Below are 10,163 nucleotides of genomic sequence, written 5' to 3' on the forward strand. Positions count from 1 at the left end.
AACATTTTAGTGTATGTGTATGCTCAGGTACCAACCGGTCTGAAGTGGTTACTGGAGATTATAGATATCATAACCTCACTTTGAGATGTATGATTATTGTCCTGATTATAAGACGAATGTCCTTTAAACCGACACAAAAGATGCAAAATTATGGACGGGTCATCAACCAGAAGGGGCTACTATCGAAGGTTCACTGATGGCCCGGAGGCCTTTCCAGTTTCACTAGGACAGGTGAGCGAGCAAAAACTCAGCCAGGAGGGGGAAAGGGTTTTAAAATATAGGTACCTTACAATTAGTTTATGTTGTGTTTAAGTGTGTATATGAATATATATGTGAATATACGAGTATATGATAGAGATTATATATAGATATATGTGTAAATTATATATTATTATCATGATGACAATATTATATTGTGTACGTTGTTGTATGTGATGATATATATACTGATATATATACTGAATGATGATATATATATTACCAATATGTGTCGTGAATTATTAATAATTACTACTAAAAGTAATAAATTTCGATCGTTTATTCACATTTACCAAAACATGTGGTTATTATTAATAATTTTGTAAAAATATTAATAATTTTCAATTAATCAGATTTACCGTAACATATACACCGTATATGTGTTGTATATGTATTAAGTATTATTATCAGTTTGGTTATTTTCACATTAAGGTATGCTCCTACCACAGGATTCTCTACACCACCCTTAGTTGACTGGTAGAGAATGCCTCAGGCATTAACTCCGCCATTGTACTTCTGTGCATTAAGTTAAATAAATACTGGTTAATTTTTTTACTGGTAGTAGGACCTCTTGTGTGTCCGCGCGGGTAGGTACCACCATCCTGCCTATTGCTGCCGTGAAGCAGTAATGCGTTTCGGTTTGAAGGGTGGAGCAGCCGTTGTAACTATACTGAGATTTTAGAACTTATATCTCAAGGTGGGTGGCGCATTTACGTCGTAGATGTCTATGGGCTCCAGTAACCGCTCCACACCAGGTGGGCTGTGAGCTCGTCTCCACATCTAAGCAATAAAAGAAAGCACATTCAATTGTTTGTAGAGTTAATTAGTTGTAAATTACCCGTGAATGAGGCGCTCGTGGTGCAATCGGCTAGGTCGGGGCGGGCCGGCGCTCCGCCGCCTGCATGCTATCAGCTGGTTGGCGCGGCCATCTCGCCCGCACGTGCTTCCACTCACCGCCCGATACCTACAAACATAGCAATACGACATATAAGCCCACAACCGCTTACTACATAATTAATACGTAAAGCTTAATTTACATTCATCATAGCACGAGAGTTGATGACCTATCAGGGAATAATAAAGATTCATAGCAATCACTACCTTTTTTTATTGCTTAGGTGGATGGACGAGCTCACAGCCCACCTGGTGTTAAGTGGTTACTGGAGCCTATAGACATCTACGACGTAAATGCGCCACACACATTCAGATATCAATTCCAAGGCCTCAACTATAGTTATAACGGCTGCCCCACCCTACAAACCGAAATTTATTACTGCTGCTTCACGGCAGAAATAGGAAGGGGATAGGCAGGAAATAGGAATAGAATACCTACCAGCGCGGACTCACAAGAGATCCTGCTACCAGTAATCTATAAGTTTTAAGTTGAGCACGCAGCATATTTAAAAAACTAAAATAATAGAAATTATATCAAACTGAAACAGATAAGTATTTAATCAAAAACCTCCTAATTATTTTTTTACTGTCTGTACCCTGGATGAAAAACGCCAGGACTTGCAAAAGTATTTTATTTCTGGACATGGTAGTAAAAGCGAAAGCTGATTAACGTAATCCAAGACGTATTTCTTTTATTTTATACATGGCATAGATAAAAAAAATCGTTTTATATCACTCCATAGACTATTCATGATGTTAACGTCATTTTTAAAGGTTTTTTGTAAACAAATCTTTACGTAAATCATTTGATTATCGTAACGGAAAATCTTAAATTGATTATTCAAAGATATATTGCTCGAAATAAGAAGTAAGTAAGAGACTTGGTGAAAATTTTTCCGGTTTCTACTTTAGTGAAGACAAAAGGTTTTGGCTTATAGCATTAATGATAGGAATAATTTAATTAGTGTGTGTTTTTTACATTTCAAGCTTAGGCGAACTTTTAAGAGAAAGATTTGTTTCTGTCCGCAGTGTATCACAGTTATGTAAGTAGGAGAAAATATTTATTACATTTATATGTATGAAACCAATCTTTTTTTTTCTCCTTAAAGCTTCGAATTTCATTAATTTGTTATCACTTTTCCACAGAATTTTTTATTGTCCTCAGAAACAAATCACAATCCATTTTGATTTATTATTTAAGCGTAAATAGGCAAATACAGAACATTACTTTTTCTCCTGTTAATATCAACCAATTTTATTTTTTTGTCTGGTATAGGTTGACAAACTTTAGTGTTACCAATTTTTCTCTCGTTCTTACTTACCTAGAGAAGAGAAAATTTCAACTACAAAACAAAATGTAGTACATAAAATGAATCTAATTTTGTGGTGTCAATCGTATTAGTCAGATTTTCGACTATTGGCCCCACACTAGTGTAATGAACAAGTTAATATATATATCTCCAATTTTTCTTGGAAAAATAAAACATGAATTTGGCTATAACAAATTAAGATATAGACAAATTAAGATTAAGATTTTTATACATATGATTATCACGGTCCATCAAAAATTTATAAAATTTTACTATGACTATGTATGCATTTGATTAATAAAAAGATCAACACTAGAATTTTGTTTTCCATTTGAATAAGAAATGTGCATTGTGCATGTTTGAAAACAATGAACTTCGAATTTCACTGTGAAAGGTTTATTTATCTGACATCTGATGAAATAAATATCATAAAATATAAACTGTTTCTGACGTAAACGGTCAAAGTTCACAACGACGAGATGGCACATCGGGAAACTGAAAACTTTGGCGGCGAAGTTCATTCAAATTTTGCATCATTACTTTGCGAAAGTTACAATTCAAATAACTTTTAATACAACTCATAGATATTTCCGATATTCGTAGCATTTGTGATTATATTTTGTATATATACATACATTTCAGTCGGGCACACAAATTATTCAAATTCCTAAATAAAAGGAACTTCATTTTTTTAGTAGTTTTATTTTTACATTAATACTGATCGATTTGTAACTTAAGTTGATTAATCCTATTTTTTAGTGTTAAGATAACGTATGTTAGTGTTTATTATTAAAATGGTTTAATGAATAACGTAGTATTATTAAAATACAACAAATATTATGTTGTCGTTGTTATCAAATGAATTAAATGATAAATAGACAAGTAATAGTAACTAAATTGTTTCGAACAAATTTATTAGATGTAAAATCAATGGTTCATATGAAACACTTTGTCGCTGCGTCTAAAACTTTCAATACGAGCAACACCAATAGCGAGTTATTTTAATCCCACTACATTATTTCAAAGGACATTTTGCAATGAACTTCGCTATTTGCCCTATTTTCCTAATGGCGGGCCTCTAAAAAGCGTATAACGACTTTATTGAAAAATTCTTTCGCGATCAAAGGAGCAGAACGAAAACAATTAATCACCGCAAGTTTAAATTATCTTCGTCGGTATGTTATCTACCTACGTGACGTACACTTCTATACTTCTAACTTTTATTCTTACATTCTGTGAGCTCTTGTTGAGCTAATATCGAACCGGGGCTTATGTCCCCTATAATTTAAAATAAGCGCGATATCTTTAGAATCCTCTCGCTAATTAACTTTACATTATTTGTTACATTACTAATGATTGTAGAAAGCCGATTTAAAATACCAATCTAGAGTATTAAATGCTACTTTCCTGCCTATTATTTCTACCGTGAACCTCTTTCGGTTTGAAAAAGGAGACAGCATTTAAATAATACAATTGAGACCTCAACCTCAAGCTTCAAAGTGTATCATAAATCTATGCTGCCAAAGGGCACATTATACACAATAAATATTATTGATGCCACGAATTATTGGGGGTAGGACCTCTTAAGAGTCCGCGCGGGTAGGTACCACCACCCTGCCTATTTTCTGCCGTGAAGCAGTAACGCGTTTCGGTTTGAAGGGCGTAGCCCGTTATAGGCGCGTTATATCTCAAGGTGGGTAGCGCATTTACGTTATAGTTATTTATGGGCTCCAGTAACCACTTAACACCAGGTGGGCTGTGAGTTCGTGCACCCATCTAAGCAAAAAAATAATTTAAACACTTTTTTTAACGCTGGACCATTCTTATTACGATAAAAATCATTGACACTACTAACTTGTTCAAATATTCAATTCCTTCTCTATACAAAGAAATATCGACTACTAATATAATGTAATAGATAGTAGACGTTTTTTGTTTGTGTTTCAACTGAAGTAATATAGACATTTGAATCTTCGTAGAACACGTTATAATTTTACATTGAAGACTTCAGTGACACTCAGGGAGCATCGTTTCGCCTGTGACGGGTGAAACGTGCACCATTTATTCGAACCGGGCCTGGCTCTGACAGACACTCATTCTCCGAATGTTTTTGTTGTTCGAACGAGACACCGCCACAACGAGACGCGGTGATATACGTCACATTCCAGTGCCAACGTACCGACTACACAATTCAGAGTACTTCTCAGCCGCCCCCGGGGATGCGTACCCAAAAAACCTTTTCGCTCGTTAACATGCGAGCGTTCTCATATTCTGCTATATATCCTTTGACTGCTCACACTGCGCCTACTGTTGCCCTTAATGTTCGTCAATGATCTCGAAAATGACATTTATATGAATATATTACCGTTACATATTTCTCAAGCAATGTTATTGAGATTTTCATACTCAGCGCTTTGAAAAATGTACTAATCTTAGGTTTTTCCCAACAAAATAGCTGTTGCTAACTCCGCGGTAGATTGAGTATCATCTCTATATATAAAAACGAATTGCTGTTCGTTAGTCTCGCTAAAACTAGAGAATGGCTGGACCGGACCGATTTGGCTAATTTTGGTCTTGAATTATTTGTATAAGTCCAGAGAAGGTTTAAAAGGTAGATAAATATGAAAACGCTCGAAATTAAATAAAAATCACAATTTTGCTTTTCCTTTGATGTGTCCCCCGTCGGACGGATTCCTTTTGTTTGTTTTAAGTTTATTTTATACAAAAGCTTAGATATTTTATTTATCGATTGAGGCACTACGAAGTCTGCCGGGTCAGCTAGTCAGGAATAAAAATTCGTTGTTGTTGACTTTAGTTTTCGAGCGACCCGTGCCGGAAGCGTTCAAACCAATAACGAGTCGTGTGATCGTTTGTATTGTTCTCACGGCGTTAATGTTATGAGCCGTTTGTGCGGCATTGTTACCGCAACAGAACTACTACATACAATTCCAACTCGACGTATTCCATAATTACTCGTATTTTTATCGTGTCCATATTGATGATAAAGATACAAATATGGTAGTGATTGTAGGATAAAGGATGATGATAAATATATATATGTGTAATGATTTGTAGGCAGCGGCTTGGGTCTGCCCCTGGCATTGCTGAAGTCCATGGGCGACGGTAACCACACACTACAAGGGCAATAAAAAAAATGAAAACAAAACACAAATCAATAAACAAATGTCAGAATTTAAAAATAGAATTCCATATTTTTTAAGTAGAATTCAGTTAAATTTAGAATTTATTGCAAGTCTTACAAAAAAATTACGTTCCAAAGGGAGAGTATTGCAAAACGACAAACCTACTATAATATATATAAGGACCTGCTTGCTATATTACCTGTTAATGGAGTTTTAACACACAAGGAGGACGGTCATTGTTTTACTGTAAATAAGAAATTTAACAATTTAATAAACAATCCAACATATTTCTAAGACGCTAAAATAGACCGCCTATTTCTGCAATGAAGCAGTAATACGTTTCTGTATGAAGGGTGGAACAGCCGTTGTACTGTAAAACTGAGACTTAGAACTGATGTCTCAAAGTAGGTGGCGCCATTTATTTTGCTGATGTCTATGGACATCGGTTACCACTTAACACCAGGTGGGCCGTGAGCTCATATAATCATAAAAAAGATAAGTCACGAATGCAAGTCCTACTCCTTTAGGACATATAAACAATCAAAAGATCCTGCCGCTATTTTGAGTGTCAACTTGACTTCAATTAGATAAAACCAAATATTTTTAGTTAATCACACCTGCCGTTTTGTTGTTGTATATACATTATCAGCACACGTTTCCCTTTTACTATTACGGAAACCAGCAGCTTACACAAGTGAATCAAGTTTCCTTTCCGACAAAATGGCTTTTACCGAATGCACGACAGTGAAGCTCCAACTCCACGCTAAATGTAGGTGCTTTTACTGTAACTAAATTTGCCCACGTTCGGTTGCAAATAACTTGATAACTTCCTGAATCAACTTACCCACACCTATAAACAGATTGACTTACCGTAACGAAATCACTAAATCTAATAGTAAATTAATTATGAACAAAAATAGGATATTGTGTTATTATTACTTATTATAATAAAATGCTATATGGGTACTTAAATATCAAATATCTCGTGTTTTCTGTACATTAACGTTTCCATTCTTTTTTCAAATGTGATTTTGTGATATATAAGGACTAAATACGAATATTGTACGTGAATCTAACGATTTTATTCTTTTCTCAAATGTGGTTTCTTTACTACAGGTGTAAACTTAATTAGATTGTGAAACTTTAAGCATTTTTTGCGGCCCTCATTACGGTAATGGTATGTGGCAAAAAAGATATCTGGAAACGCACTGCGGATTAACACAGTGGTTCTAGGTAATATAGACAAAACTCTCCTCCAGTGAACTGAGATGTGATTTTCAAACAATCTCTCAGAGTACTTCTATGAAACATATGGTACAAAAGACAAAGAGAACCCAACTCCTTTCATAGACCTTGAGATTTCGGACGATACCTAAGAAAAGCATTACCCACAATAATATTATTTGGATATTATTAATATCGTCGGAAATCTCTAATGGCAAACGGTGATGCACTCCAATTATGATAAGAAAGTTTTAATACCAAAGTAGAATGAATAGGTATCATACATAGTTTTTATTGTCTGGTTACCCTGATTTGCCTTAGAATAAATTTCGAATTTTTATTTCTTCTAAATTAACACTTTATCTACATTATTGAGTAACGCCATATAAAGAATGGTACAGGAAATTTTAAGCCCTGTTTTAGTGATTTTTTTTATTCTTCTCTTCTTCAAATTAATATGAAGAAATTTAGCTTACATTTGAATAAAAACAATTATTCGTACCGCTACCGTTTATTTAACATCAGATTTGACATTTAGCTATTGACGCAAATTGTTGAAATTGCTAAGTATGATTTAAAGTTGTTTATAAACGCGATTGAAAACATAAATTCTCTACATATGTACTTAATTAGAATCAATATCTCTACAAATGTTGTTTTTTTAGTAGTATTGTAGAATTTACTTGTTAACAATTGAAATTTCGACTCGTGTCTCATGGCGGGTACGGACTTTCAGATTATGAAGAAACAAATAAAAACTCCTTTACTCACGTCAGAGATAAAATTGATTTTAATATTTAACTACAACGCAAAAACTCGAAACTCGAACTCGAAAAAACAAATGTGACATCACTGCTGTCGTTTTGTGTCTTTCTTCTTCCTTCCTCCTTTCTTTCTCCTCAGCACATTCTGTCCCTAGATAAAATTATCAAGAAAATAATCGGTTCGAATCTGTTGGACACTAAATGAAACAAAGAAAGAAATTTGTGAAAGCAGTGTTCGGAACACGTTTCCCTTGAACCAAAGTGAAGATCCATTCACAATGCATGATACGACACCTGTTACATTAGAGACAAGAAAATATCCAAACCTACTTATCGCGAGGTTGAAGATTTAAGCAATTTGACATTGATTCAAGAATGCTTCTTAGAAATGAGAAAGACGACATGCGTATTCATTTTGTTAAGAACAACAGCGCACGTGCGCGACTCTAAGCCAAATGGAGTAGAGGTTAAAATACAACGTCTTTAGTCAGTATAATTCCATAATTTCTTTCACATTGCCGTCGCTGTACCACTCGTAAGATCTGAAAACTTGAGGAATAGTTATCGGCAAAATAACATTTAACATGCGGAGTATAAATATACGCAACGCACCCACTTACACATGGATTCACGGTCGCGACTTCTTCACATCGCGCCACGATTGCCGGTCCCCGGGAACCTGGTCACTGAGCTAAGATAAGAGACACATGCACTACACGGAGTCAAGGTCAGCCGGCGGGTTGGTGCTGTGTCGTTTGGTACACCTGGGCTCGGTACGAGGGCGTGTTCGCGGCGGTCACGGTACGCGGCTCAGGTGACGCACGACGCGGCACGACGCGGCACGGTGCGGTGCGGTGTAGTACGAGCGCTCGCACGGGCCAGCGCCGACACACGACAGCCTCCGTCGCAATGACGAAGTGGCCGGGTACGCGCGCGCGCCCTACAACGCAGCTTCCCGAATCTCCCCGAGCATCTCCGAGATCCTACGACGTAGGGGTGAACAAACCCGCCACGCTTCTCCTTCTAACACAGAGATGAGGTTAAAAGGATTTAGACTTTCTCGTAGCATTTTACGGTTCGATACCAACTCTCTTTGTACCCTGTGTAAATCTAGACAAAGCGATACAACTAATTTCAAACTTTGCCGAGATGCATCAAGAAAGTTCTACAAAAGAGACAAACACTTAAGTAGCTGCATGTCAGTGCGAATTACTTCATCTTCTAAAAAATCAAGCCCTGTATACTGGATGTGCTTAAAATTGTAATAATCTTAAACTACATGTTAATCTTCCTGATCATTCAAATCAACAGAGGTTGAGGTGTTGAGTTTGCAAACTGATTGTGTTTACAATCAACGTTACTAACTTCATCGAAGTCCCAATTTGAATTTCGTCTATACATACAACAAGTATATTGTACTTCAGGTCCTATTAAATAGCCAGGGGCTATCTACTAAGAGCCCGCATTGCTAGGTGTGCAGACAACTTTCACCTAAAAGGTTTTAAAAACAACCACATTATTTTTAGAAAACTAAGTGATTTAGTCTTAAGCTCAAATTTTTTTACAAAATGTATTATATTACAATGAAACATATTATGAGATGAAAGCATGTAAGAGATGTTTAAGAATTTGTAAGCTTCCAATTACAGTTTCACTATATAATTTATATGGCGAGGAGGATACACAAAAATTGTGATAATACAAAAACCAAAAAAGTTATAGACAGTGATTTAAAAAAAAATTGAGAATAAAACGTATACATAAATTATTGACACTAATTATTACTCAGTTAATTACATCGTTAGCCTAATCCAGGTGTGTAGATAATTATTTTTCGTAAAACACCGGGGGGATATCTTTAACGTATAAAACAGTTCAGGTAGGATCGAAACCGATTAAAACGGTGCAAATTGATATCTCTGGGAAAACGGCAGGTGGATCGAACGAAAACATTTCATTGTGCTGACAACCGAGCTATCGCTTCTCAACACAAAACCTTATAATTTAAGAATAATATTTCAAATGTTTCTTGATGAAAAAACTCCCCTTTGTGAAGTTGGAAATTTTAATGAACAACTCGGAGAGTTCCGTCATTTTGAAAACTTGTTTTTTTCGTTTAGGGGCCGAACTTCATCTATGAGGTTTCCGAGCCTAGGGTACGCCTGGATTATCCACACAGTCTACATCCAGATACATAGTATCCACATAGTAGTCATATCAGGTAGTCATACTAGTTATAGTGGGTGTTGATCCGTAGATGTTGGGGGGCAAACCGAGGACTCAAAGATGTTTTTAGGGCCGTACCCACCAAATTACTCGCACTCTTTCACCCGACTTCCGATCTCCACCCGGGGTCAGAACCCGGGCAGAGAGGTTTGTCGTGGTGAACACTAGAATCAGACTCGCGGCGTCAACGCCAGCGTCGACGACCCACAACGGCAGTCTTAGCGGTACGACGGCCCGTCAGGCCACCGAAGCGGTGCCGCTGATGTTCTGGAATACCCCTCTGGGTCAGAACCAACCTGCCGGATCGGAACGCGATACACAAACGCCCAGGTTGCTCCTCCACA

General features: G+C 36.5%; 1 protein-coding gene across 10 annotated transcripts in view; it reads right to left on the reverse strand.

The window, feature by feature from the left end:
• The window catches only part of LOC114247968 (cyclic nucleotide-gated channel alpha-3), a 113,247-nt gene extending 104,689 nt beyond the window's left edge, over positions 1-8,558 (reverse strand). For 3 of the 10 annotated variants that reach the window (XM_089732733.1, XM_089732732.1, XM_089732726.1), the window contains exons 1-2: positions 8,214-8,554; positions 1,097-1,222 (exon numbers count right to left, since the gene is read on the reverse strand). The gene's annotated coding sequence lies outside the window, so the exon portion shown is untranslated. Of the gene's footprint in view, positions 1-1,096; positions 1,223-8,205 lie in introns of those variants that run through there. The other 7 variants (XM_089732728.1, XM_089732730.1, XM_089732734.1 and 4 more) reach the window with 6 other exon arrangements.
• Positions 8,559-10,163: the final 1,605 nt, after the last annotated feature.

The sequence above is a fragment of the Bombyx mandarina genome, chromosome 15 (assembly GCF_030267445.1).
Source record: "Bombyx mandarina strain Sakado chromosome 15, ASM3026744v2".
Taxonomy (NCBI): Eukaryota; Metazoa; Arthropoda; class Insecta; order Lepidoptera; family Bombycidae; genus Bombyx; species Bombyx mandarina.